The sequence below is a fragment of the Podarcis cretensis genome, assembly GCF_951804945.1.
Source record: "Podarcis cretensis genome assembly, chromosome: 10".
Taxonomy (NCBI): Eukaryota; Metazoa; Chordata; class Lepidosauria; order Squamata; family Lacertidae; genus Podarcis; species Podarcis cretensis.
In genome coordinates, this window is record NC_137179.1 from 46,367,479 (window position 1) to 46,379,710 (window position 12,232).

Consider the following 12,232-nt stretch of genomic DNA (forward strand, 5'->3'; position numbering starts at 1 on the left):
TTCCCTGCTGATTCGACAGCTCAGCAATCTGAAAGTGATTAGAGAGGAACCGATTACAAGCCCAGTATAAAGTTGAAGGATTGCAAAGGACTAACATCTTCACAAAATACTTGGGATGTTCAGAAACTAGATTGAATGCAAGCAATTGCTCCAAGTAGGGGTTCCCTTTGGCTGATATGAATGGCGTGGAGGGGCATAGCATGCATTACATTCAAAAGCTCCCATATGATCCTTCGTATTTCTAGTGAAGGCGAGGGAAGACACTCATCTGAAAGCCCAGAGAGCTGAAAGGCAAGCGATGCCACTCAACACAGACAACACAGCACTGTTGTTGTTGTTGTTTAGTCATTTAGTCGTGTCCGACTCTTCGTGACTCCATGGACCAGAGCACACCAGGCACTCCTGTCTTCCACTGCCTCCCGCAGTTTGGTCAAACTCATGTTGGTAGCTTCGAGAACACTGTCCAACCATCTCGGCCTCTGTCATCCCCTTCTCCTTGTGCCTTCCATCTTTCCCAACATCAGGGTCTTTTCCAGGGAGTCTTCTCTTCTCATGAGGTGGCCAAAGTATTGGAGCCTCGGCTTCAGGATCTGTCCTTCCAGTGAGCACTCAGGGCTGATTTCCTTAAGAATGGATACGTTTGATCTTCTTGCAGTCCATGGGACTCTCAAGAGTCTCCTCCAGCACCATCATTCAAAAGCATCAATTCTTCGGCAATCAGCGTTCTTTATGGTCCAGCTCTCACTTCCATACATCACTACTGGGAAAACCATGGCTTTAACTATACGGACCTTTGCTGGCAAGGTGATGTCTCTGCTTTTTAGGATGCTGTTTAGGTTTGTCATCGCCTTTCTCCCAAGGAGCAGGTGTCTTTTAATTTCGTGACTGCTGTCACCATCTGCAGTGATCATGGAGCCCAAGAAAGTAAAATCTCTCACTGCCTCCATTTCTTCCCCTTCTATTTGCCAGGAGGTGATGGGCCCAGTGGCCATGATCTTCGTTTTTTTGATGTTGAGCCTCAAGCCATATTTTGCGCTCTCCTCTTTCACCCTCATTAAAAGGTTCTTTAATTCCTCCTCACTTTCTGCCATCAAGGTTGTGTCATCTGCATATCTGAGGTTGTTGATATTTCTTCCGGCGATCTTAATTCCGGCTTGGGATTCATCCAGCCCAGCCTTTCGCATGATGAATTCTGCATATAAGTTAAATAAGCAGGGAGACAATATACAGCCTTGCCGTACTCCTTTCCCAATTTTGAACCAATCAGTTGTTCCATATCCAGTTCTAACTGTAGCTTCTTGTCCCACATAGAGATTTCTCAGGAGACAGATGAGGTGATCAGGCACTCCCATTTCTTTAAGAACTTGCCATAGTTTGCTGTGGTCGGCACAGTCAAAGACTTTTGCATAGTCAATGAAGCAGAAGTAGATGTCTTTCTGGAGCTCTCTAGCTTTCTCCATAATCCAGCGCATGTTTGCAATTTGGTCTCTGGCTCCTCTGCCTCTTCGAAATCCAGCTTGCACTTCTGGGAGTTCTCGGTCCACATACTGCTTAAGTCTGCCTTGTAGAATTTTAAGCATAACCTTGCTAGCGTGTGAAATGAGTGCAATTGTGCGGTAGTTGGAGCATTCTTTGGCACTGCCCTTCTTTGGGATTGGGATGTAGACTGATCTTCTCCAATCCTCTGGCCATTGCTGAGTTTTCCAAACTTGCTGGCATAGTGAGTGTAGCACCTTAATAGCATCATCTTTTAAAATTTTAAAACACAGCACTAGATAGACCCAAAGCCTAACATGTTGCAAGGCAGCGTCTTATTTCCAAGAGGGCTATATAAATTATATTCACCTCAGCATCTTATTTTCAATGCAAGGGTTTATAAAGAAATCAACACTAAACAAATGGTGCTGTTCATTATACAAAGAAGAAAACCCACCCATTTGTGTTTATTTATAGTGAGATGCATAACAAGGATTAAATGGTGAAGGACCCGCCACAAATGGCAAACTGTCACAACATTAACTTGTCACCTCCGCGTGGTGACTCTGCATACAATTAGCAGAGGCTTTTATCCTACTCAGGGGGGAAAAGATTATGTAACTTAAACTCTAATTGCAAGAGCTACTGCTCTTGAAGAAATGACATTGATTGAATAGAATGTTTTGACAAAAGGAGAGAAAATAGATTTTATTCCCTAGCTATAACAATAAGGATAATTTCCCAGCTCGATGAGATGTAGATTTGCACGGCTCAGTTGAATGAAATGAAAATGCCGGTTAAGAACAGAGGAAAGTTGGCACAGGCTCACATAGAGGGAAGCAGAGATAAATATGTTTGCAATCTGACACCAATAATCCTGCATATGTCTACTAAGCTGCTCAGATCATCTGTGCACCTCTTCTAAAAAAAAGAAAGAAAGAGGGTTCTACTGAGTTAAATGGGGTTTAAGCAAAATGGCACAAAATAAATAATTGTGGTTATTGTTTATAAAAAAAGGATTGATTTTTTAAAATGTTTTTTTTAAAAGCAAATGACCATTCTGGTAAATTGTTCCATTCCTTTTCCCGCCCACATGGCTCTGCCACACGGACAATATGGATGGAACATAATGGGATGCACATAGAAAAAAAGTAGGAAAACCAATTTCAATTCTGCATGTGCGTTCAAGATAAACAATGTCTGGATAGCTTTATGTCAAGGAAATGGAACCTGTGGATACTGTTTATTTTAATTTTATTTATTTCTGCAAATCATATGCTGTGTAATTACAGGAGACTCTGGTGGTGCTGCGGGTTAAACCACAGGGCCTAGGACTTACCAATCAGAAGGTCGGCAGTTCGAATCCCCGTGACAGGGTGAGCTCTCGTTGCTCAGTCCCTGCTCCTGCCAACCTAGCAGTTTGAAAGCACGTCAAAGTGCAAGTAGATAAATAGGTACCGCTCTGGTGCAGTGGCGTAGCGTGGGTTGTCAGCACCCGGGGCAAGGCAAGTAATTTGCGCCCCCTAACCCGTGGATTTGCGCCCCCTAACCCTAACCCCCAGATGTTGCACCCGGTGCGGCCGGCCCCCCCTGCACCCCCCACGCTACGCCACTGCTCTGGTGGGAAGGTAAATGGCGTTTCCGTGTGCTGCTCTGGTTCGCCATAAGCGGCTCAGTCATGCTGGCCACATGACCTGGAAGCTCTAAAAAAAATTATAAAAAAATAGAGTTAAAACTGTAAAGTCAGAGTTCAATTAAAAACCCTGCTGGAATAATCATAATAATAAAAGTCTTCAACCAACACCTGGAAGTTCAGCAAGGAGACGTCTTGTCAGACCTCAACTGGAAGGGAATTGAAACAACAAAACCATTTTTCTTTCTTTCCACTAGATGGCAACCTTGTAAAGTCCTTGTGGGTTTGTTTTTAAAGCTCAGCAAAAGGTATCTTCTGGCCACAGGAGATAGGGAGATCCTCAATCAAAATCTCTCTCTCTCTCTCTTTTTTAGCTTAAAGTGCTTTATGAGTTTATCCATTCTACGTGCAGGTTGCAAAATGTGGGGGGAATTTCTTCTGATATACTCCACAGGTTTAAAATTTCCAGCTGCTGGGTGGGGTGAAAAAGAAAGTGCTCCACAAAAGGATCTTCTGAGACATTTCGGGACAGATTCAACTAGGTTTTGTGCTAGTGGAAGCCTGTTGCCACAATGGAGAACCTTTCCCCTTTGCATGGGAGAGGAGAGAGGAAATTGTTCTGTCTGGCAAGCAGAAATGTTCGAGTTTCTTGAGTTATCACTGTAGCAGAATGTTGAATTTCACCCTTTGACTGCAGTTCATACCTGGGAGTTGGGAGGGGGAAGAAATTTGGTATTCATATTTTAATGTGGACCTCCCTTATTTGCACTTCCCAAAACATAGAGACAAACCAGAGCACACCTACCCTGTGAAATTCACCAAATTCACCAAATTCTCCAAATTTTGCAATGCAGTTGTCCAAGCAAAATACGGCTACAAAAATGCCCATATTTACAAATGGGCACGAATACTAATGAAATAAAATAATATACCAAGATGCATTGCGTTAGGAGAAATTGTGTGCCGGAATCTGTAAACCAGGCAGAACAGCATACAAAAATGTGTATACTGGAAGAAATTTCAACTAAAATGCTGACATAATAAAACTACAAATTGATGTGGAAATGTGCTGAACTGAACTGAACCTTGGAAACGCCAGAAACTTAGTGAAAGAGAAACTGCTGGATTCATCTGTCCCGACCTTGATGTAAGCTCCACAGAACCCAACAGGATTTGCTTCTGAGCAGATGCGTATAGGCTCATTGGTTTATTTTTGTTTTATTACATATTTGTTCTCTCTTTTTTTTGTCAATCATCATCATCATCATCATAACGGTACCCTGCCCATCTGACTGGGTTGCCGCAGCCACTCTGGGCAGCTTCCAACATATATAAAAACATAGCAAAACATTCAACATTAAAAAGCTTCCCTATACAGGACTGCCTTCAGATGTCTTCCAAAGGTTATATAGTTACTCATCTCCTTGACATCTGGTGGGAGGGCGTTCCACAGGGTGGGCGCCACAACCGAGAAGGCCCTCTGCCTGGTTCCCTGTCACCTCACTTCTCGCAGTGAGGGAACCACCAGAAGGCCCTCAGAGCTGGACCTTAGTGTCTGGGCTGAATGATGGGGGTGGAGACGCTCCTCCAGGTATACTGGGCTGAGGCCGTTTAGAGCTTTAAAGGTCAGCACCAACACTTTGATTTTAATATTGTGAACTGTCCTGTCATCTTTGGATAAAGGGCAGTATACTTACTATAAGGACCTTCTGTGCTTAGCATTAAATTGAAAAGCTGCTGACACTGGCACATTCTGCACCATGCCTTGGTTGACCGTGAGCTAGGGAGTGAGGGCGGAGTGTTTCAGTGTTTCTCTTCCTTCCTGAATGCCATTTCCAGCAGGTGGTGCTGGAGGACTGCTTCTCAGTCTCCAGCTATTTATGGCATGGGTCCCAGAGGGATTAATCTTTTCTCCCATGCATCTAAACACCTGCATGATGAAACTGTTGAATGAGTTCATTTGGGGATTTGGAGCGAGGTGTCCTCATCAGTATGCTAATGATACCTGGATCTCTTTCTCCTTTTCATCTGATTCAGGGGAGGCAGTGGAAGTGCTGAAGTGTAATGGAGAGCCAATAAACTGAAACTTGATCCTGACAATTGCTGGAAGTGGTAGAAGAGCAAATTTCAAATAAGTGATGTACTTGAGTTTGTGCATCAGAATCTGTGGATTTGGAAAGTTCATATAAAATAGCGAACTGAACAAATTTCTCCCCAGCTCGAGTTGGTAGCTTAAACTGCTCCATTTGTTACTATAGGCAGCCATGCTCAAAACTTCCAATTTGGGCTTCTGCTGTCTTAGTTAGATCAGGGTCCTACTTCCGGCAATCTACAAGACTATCATTTATCTGTGGGTGGGTTTGCACAGGCATACGCCTTTCAGCTCCCAGCAAGTTTGTTCTCAAAATCATGTAAACGTACCATCTACAGCACAGCCTAGAGCAAAGGGGGCTAAAAGAGTCGAATAGAGAAAGATACAGAGAGTTCCGGGATAGGAACTGGAAGCAGGCTGCCCCACTCTTCTTAAAGATATTGTGCATGCAAAATTTGATTAGATGTAGCAGAAGCAACAGCCGTCTCTTTGGCAACCCTTTACAGGGAGGCACTCAGTCTCCTCTCCTTTTTCATTCTGAATATGTCTTGCTTTAATTTGTGGGCCAAGGCTGGCCTGGCCTTCCCAAGGCATTAGCCAGGAGGGGAGGTTTCTTGTGGAAATCCCAACAGGATTCTGCAGAATATTGTTATGTGTTTGTGGGTGCCAGGCCCCTTTAATCTCTGGATCCAGCAAGTGTTAAAAGCTAAATAAGCCAGGCTAGTATCCCAAGTTCAGGTGATCACCATTAAGAGAACAAAAGAAAAGCGATGGGCGGGAGCAATGGAAAAGGGGGTCTGTGCCAGGTAGCAAATGGGTGAGGGCCCTCCTCCAGCTCTTAGATAGTGAGAATGACAGAAGCTGGAGTATAGAGTTGAAAGGTGTGTGCTGTGACCCAGAGGAAAAAGCAACAGGCTAGAAAAGCAGAGAGGAAAAAGAGCCACGCTGGCTTTCTGCTTGAATCCAAGGCTGCAACTATGGGAGAAGCAGGACCTTCTTGGGGTGTCGATGCTGTGAACCCCTCCATCATGGGCTCAGGTTTTAAATATGGGCAAATAAACCATATATCATAAAGACACCACAGTCTCACTGTTCCTCATTCCCAAAAGGAAGCATGAACCCCGGATAAACTCCTGGAACCCCTGGAATCTTGCACTGCCTGGAGATTGGGATGGCATGCAACAATACTTTTTTAGCTATTTTGAAATACATTGGTTTAAATATTAGAGCAGGGGTCACAAATACAGCTGAAGATGGCCCCTGGCCCCTGCAAAAGAGTACACATCCCCTCAAAAATCCACATTGCACGAGAGACTGTTTACTCTTCCTTCTCAGTTCCTGTTTGCACTGGCTAAGCCTGACAGATCCCCATGGCAGCCATTTTGACCATCTTATGAGGTCCATTCCTGATGGTTACTCATGGCACTATCTTAAAAACTGCAAAGGTGCACACTGGCCCCATAATATTGTCAACCCTTGTATCTGAGGCACAATCCACTCCTGTGGTTATACATACATGTTCACAGGAAGATGGCCGGGAACATACAGGTATTTGCTTTAGGCTGAGTCTGACCTTTCATTCTTGAAAAATGTGGTTTAATGGGAACTCTGCACATGCTGTGTGAGGTGTGTCTTGTTTAGATTTGTTCTGAGCAATAGCTCCTAACAAAAAGATGGCAAGCCACAGACATGAACAGGTCTTCATAAGCCAAAATAAGCACCTGGAACCACATTTAATGCAGGAAATGCATCAAGTTTGGCTGTTAATTATCCTTTACAGTGGTACCTTGGGTTACATACGTTTCAGGTTACATACGCTTCAGGTTACAGACTCCGCTAACCCAGAAATAGTACCTCGGGTTAAGGACTTTGCTTCAGGATGAGAACAGAAATCGTGTGGTGGCGGCACAGCAGCAGCAGGAGGCCCCATTAGCTAAAGTGGTGCTTCAGATTAAGAACAGTTTCAGGTTAAGAACGGACTTCCGGAACCAATTAAGTACGTAACCAGAGGTACCACTGTACTAGGAATGGCTTCCCTCCAGCAAGCTTTTTCCAGGCTAACTGTAAGCATTCTTGTTTGCATTTCCTGGGAAATTCAAGATCAATCCCTGCTGTGAGCACAAGAATTCCTCTTAAAACATGGTAGGAATTGCTTTTAACTCTTGATGGCCCACGACAGCTCACTTCCTGTGTCCTTTGTTATTTAGTGTCACTCATTCCCCTCCCAGAAGTTAACAAGACTACTCTGCAAATTTAGGATAATACCAATTGATACAAGCCCCTTCCCTGTACCTAATTCCCTCTTGCACCCCCAAGTTGTTCAAATTTGGGGGGGACACACATCCAGAAGGCTATTTCACTGTTTAAGATGCTCTAACCTCGTTAAACATGGCAGAAGCAGACTTCTCTTTTCCTCCATTTAGCTGCCTTCCCTCCTTGCTTTTCCTCCCAACTCCCTTGACTCTGGTTTGTTAATTTCTGGACTAATCTGTTTCAGTTCATGTCAGTTTCCCATTACAGTCATACCTCGGGTTATAGACGCTTCAGGTAGCGTTTTTTTGGGTTATGGACCGCCGAAACCTGGAAGTACCGGTACAGGTTACTTCTGGGTTTCGGCGGTTGCGCATGCACAGAAGTGCCAAATCGCAACCCGCCTGTGCGCAGACGCGCTGCTGCAGATTGCGAACACTGTGGGTTGCGAACGTGCCTCCCGCATGGATCACATTTGCAACCCGAGCGTCCACTGTATTACAATCTTAATTTGATTTCTCTGCATTTTCAACAGCTTTTAAAAAAAGTCCTTATGAAAATTCATCAGCATTTAGGTCAAATTTCTCCTAATATTTCTATTTATTGTATGCAATTTTGCCCAATATGCACATTTTTGCAGATCAGTTCCTCCTAAAATAAATATTAGAAGGGTGCCATCTAAGTTCTTTTTGGTACCTACTGAAGGCCTTCCTCTTTCAACCAGACTTTTTAGTTGGGATCCTTCCCAGTGGATTGTTTTATTTTTTAATTTTTTTTTAAAAAATTCCATCTTACTTTATTTTATTTTGCAATGTTATACAATTACAATACAATTGAATTGAATACAATCACACAATTCATCATGCTTTACAGTATAATCCTCACTGTATATAGATCTATGTGTAAATATATATTTTCCTTATTTCTAGCATTGTGTCTTCCCTTCACCAAAGTTTGGCTTCTTTTGTTTTTCAAAACTTTTATATTGTGTTATAAGTATTATTAACTAATTTCTTTCTATCTTTACCCTTAACTTTACGAACTCAGTCAATACATGTCAATAAATTTGTTTTGGAACAATGTTTTGTCATATACTCTGCCACACATTCCCATTCTTTCCTCAATTTCTGATTTAGCTGCTGTCAGTTTGGCCAACTCTATGAACTCACAAAGCTAGATTTGCCATTCCAATATTAAGGAAACAATGGCCCCTTTCCAATTTTTAGCTATTAGTATTCTGTAGTGGAATTGTTTTAATATGTTTCAACACTTGCTGTATGTATCTCGGGACTCCCTGGGAAGGAAGGGCAGGCTATAAGTTTAATAATAAAAAACAAAATAAATATATGAAATGAAAAGTTATGTCAAGGGTGGAGAAGCACTGAAAAGAATAGATGCCCACATGTGGAAGGCTAAGGATCACTGCCTAACTTGTAAGAATATGTTTTTATCAACTTTTCCTCCTTATTCCCAACAATCACTCAATATAGCCAGGCTTCCCCCCAAAAAAATTCTGCATCTTTTCAAGATTAGCTGGCAATAACAGGAGTTATTTGTTGAAAAATTGTTAAAGGTTATGAGTCTTCTCTTTTGTTTCAATATTGCCAGGTTTTTTTTTTTCATCTGACAGCAGTCAAGGCAATAGGAAACCTCCTCAGGCAATTGTGATGTAAGCAGAACTTTTGACTAGTGATGAGTCAGTGTTTCAGTCGCCATAGAACACACAGACACTGTGATACAAGAAAGGAAATTGTGTTTGGGGTTTCCGTTGCTGAGCATGGAAGAAGATGGGTGAACACCCATAACTTTTTCTTTCTTTTTACCTTTCTGGAAAGCCTGGACTCTCGAAGGTGACGCCTAACAGCAAAAAAATAAAAATAAAAATAAAATCTCACAACGCTATGAGTTATTTCCTGATTTCCTTCACCCCTGAAATAAAGAAAGGGGTGGTCTGTGCTTGTCAAAACAGCTCTTCGTCCTAAACCGCAGTGTCGCTGTTTCAAGAAAAATTGTCACCTGTCACAAATGCATCACTCTTTCTGCTCGGCATTCTAGGGAATGCACAGCAATTCTTTCCAAACGATGCAGAAGGGTCTAGAAACAAACCTCAAGAAGGCAAGTTGCGTGCTTCGTAATTTTATGACAAATCCCGCTAATTATAAGGGAAAGTCTCTGCCAATTAAAAAAGGTCACTGTGCTTTGTCAGTGGAAAAGAAAAGTGACGATGCTTTCCACTAGAAGGAAGTTTTCATTGTGTGTCATTTGATTCAACGGATTCTTCTAGCCATAAAATTCCAGTGAGAGAAGAGGCGTAATAATATCCTCACCTCAGTCCAAAAGCAGGAGGGTTAAGGCATCCCTTAGAATAAGTCTCCTACCTTTCAGTGAGCTATGGAAAACCCAGAAGCCCTGGCTTTGTGTATATTTACATTGAGGGTCTTCACTTTGTAGGCCATCCTCTACCCCAGGGTTTTCCCAAACTTGGGTCTCCAGCTGTTTTGGGACTACAATTCCCATCATCCCTGACCACTGGTGCTGCTAGCTAGGCAGGATGGGAGTTGTAGTCCAACAACAGCTGGAGACCAAAGTTTGAGAAACCGCGCTCTACACCATGCTGAAATATTGATATGATGAAGGATGGCATATGTTTTTTAAACAAATAAAAGGTACCAGATGAAATAAGCTATGGTGAGCAAAAGTTTGATGTCATATTATAAGTCTGACCCTGACACAAGGCGGAGTGACTTGATTGTCTTAGTGCCTAACTACATGCTCTATTTATTACATGGCTTGCAGGCCTGTTAAAGGATCTTTTTTTTAAAAAAAACCCAGTTCCTCAACTTACTGTGGAACCCAACCTGTGGCCCTACCAAGGCAGTGGGGCAGGGGGGGGGGACAGTATCCTTGTTTTCTTGTGTGGCTGAGAGGCATTTTTGTGTGCTCTGGTGTGGGATTTTGAGGTAAGGCCTGCATTCAGGTGATACGGAAGGGGGGGCATGTCTTCTTCACCTTCTTCTTCACTACAATATGTCCATTTATTTCCAATTGTCAATGTCAAAAGGGACTAAAATCTATAAAATTCATAGAAAATCAACGTGCCAATTTGCTCAATTTCTCTAGGACTCCATGACACCTCCCCTGTCCTCCATAATCCCTCAAGCAAGGTGTCAAGACCCTAATCCTGTCAAATCACTCTGCCAAGCCTTTCCTCCGGGCAATGCCAGTACATGGACCATTGTCTTCTCATCACCGGTACTCAGGATTTGCTTATCTGCGCAGATCTCCAGCTCTGCATATTCCCCCCTCCCTCCTCCATATGTTAATCCTGTGTAACCCAACCTCTTCTTAATGTATTCATGATGTAACTGGGATGTATTTTGCACTGTATTCTGGGACATGGAGGGAAGTTTCAAAAGTTCATGTCACCCCTTTCTCGGTGTTCAATCTCGCCTTGAACCTGTTGCGCAATAAACTTGGATCTTTTGCAGCTTGCTCCTGTCTCCGGCTGAGCTCATTTTCCTCCGCAGGGACCCGCAGACTTAGTCCGACGAGCTGGGTGGCAGAGCAGCCTCGCACCCAGATTTTACCGTAACACAGGGAAGTGCTCAGCCCCGGAAGCAGGGCCTGGGAGCAGACCAGAGAGAAGACTGATTAAAGGTGCTCAAAAGACCCCTAAGGGATCTTGGAAGACAACATTTCCCCAGCACCCCCTACCAGTAGCCCAAGGGAGTCCACCAGAAGTGGTTCATGCCATGGTGGGCCCCAGCATCAGCCAACCTCTTCTGTCAGCTGACAGCATATCAACTATCACTTCAGTTGGTTGACCAATGGGCACATGCCTATGCCAAATCTATTCTTCTGTAACAAATAAAGTTGTGGCCTATTTTACCCTGATACTTGGGCTCTTAGTCATTATTCACCATTTATCCCCATACCCCAACCCCAACCCCACGACTATCCTTTTGGAAACCCAATGGCAAGCTTGACACTGACATGCTAATCCTGGCCATGTTTGTAGTGATCTATTTATTGGGTTCACAGTGGAGCCTCTGCATCTTGTGAGTCCCATCACCCCATTCAGTTCAGCTCAAGGGCAGTGCAATGGAGAAGTTTGCCTCGCCTCACAAAGGGTATTGTAGAGCTAGAAAACATTCAGAAAAGAGTAACCAGAATGATTGAGGGGAGCAACTGCCCTGTGACCAAGGAAAGGTTACAACGTTTGGGGGCTTGTCAGTTTAGAGAAAGGGCAAGATAAGAAGGGGGCATGATAGAGGTGTGTAAAGTTATACTTGGGGAACTTTAGAACTCAGAACCATTCAATGAGTGACAAAGAATGATATATACTGCCTTGAGTGCTATGGGGAACAGGTGGTATATAAATGTATGAAAGTAAATAAATAATAATAATAATTTTATTATTTATACCCCGCCCATCTAACTGGGTTACCCCAGCCACTCTGGGCGGCTTGCAACAAATTAAAACACAATACGCCATCAGACATTAAAAATTTCCTGATACAGGGCTGCCTTCAGATGTCTTCTAAAAGTCAGATAGTTGAGGGGTTTTTTTTGACATCTGATGGGAGGGCATTCCACAGGGTGGGCACCACTGCTGAGAAGGCCCTCTGCCTGGTTCCCTGTAACCTCACTTCTCACAGGGAGGAAACCGCCAGAAGGCCCTTGGCACTGGACCTCAGTGTCCGGGCTGAACGATGGGGGTGGAGACGCTCCTTCAGGTATACTGGGCCGAGGCCGTTTAGGGCGTTAAATGTCAGCATCAA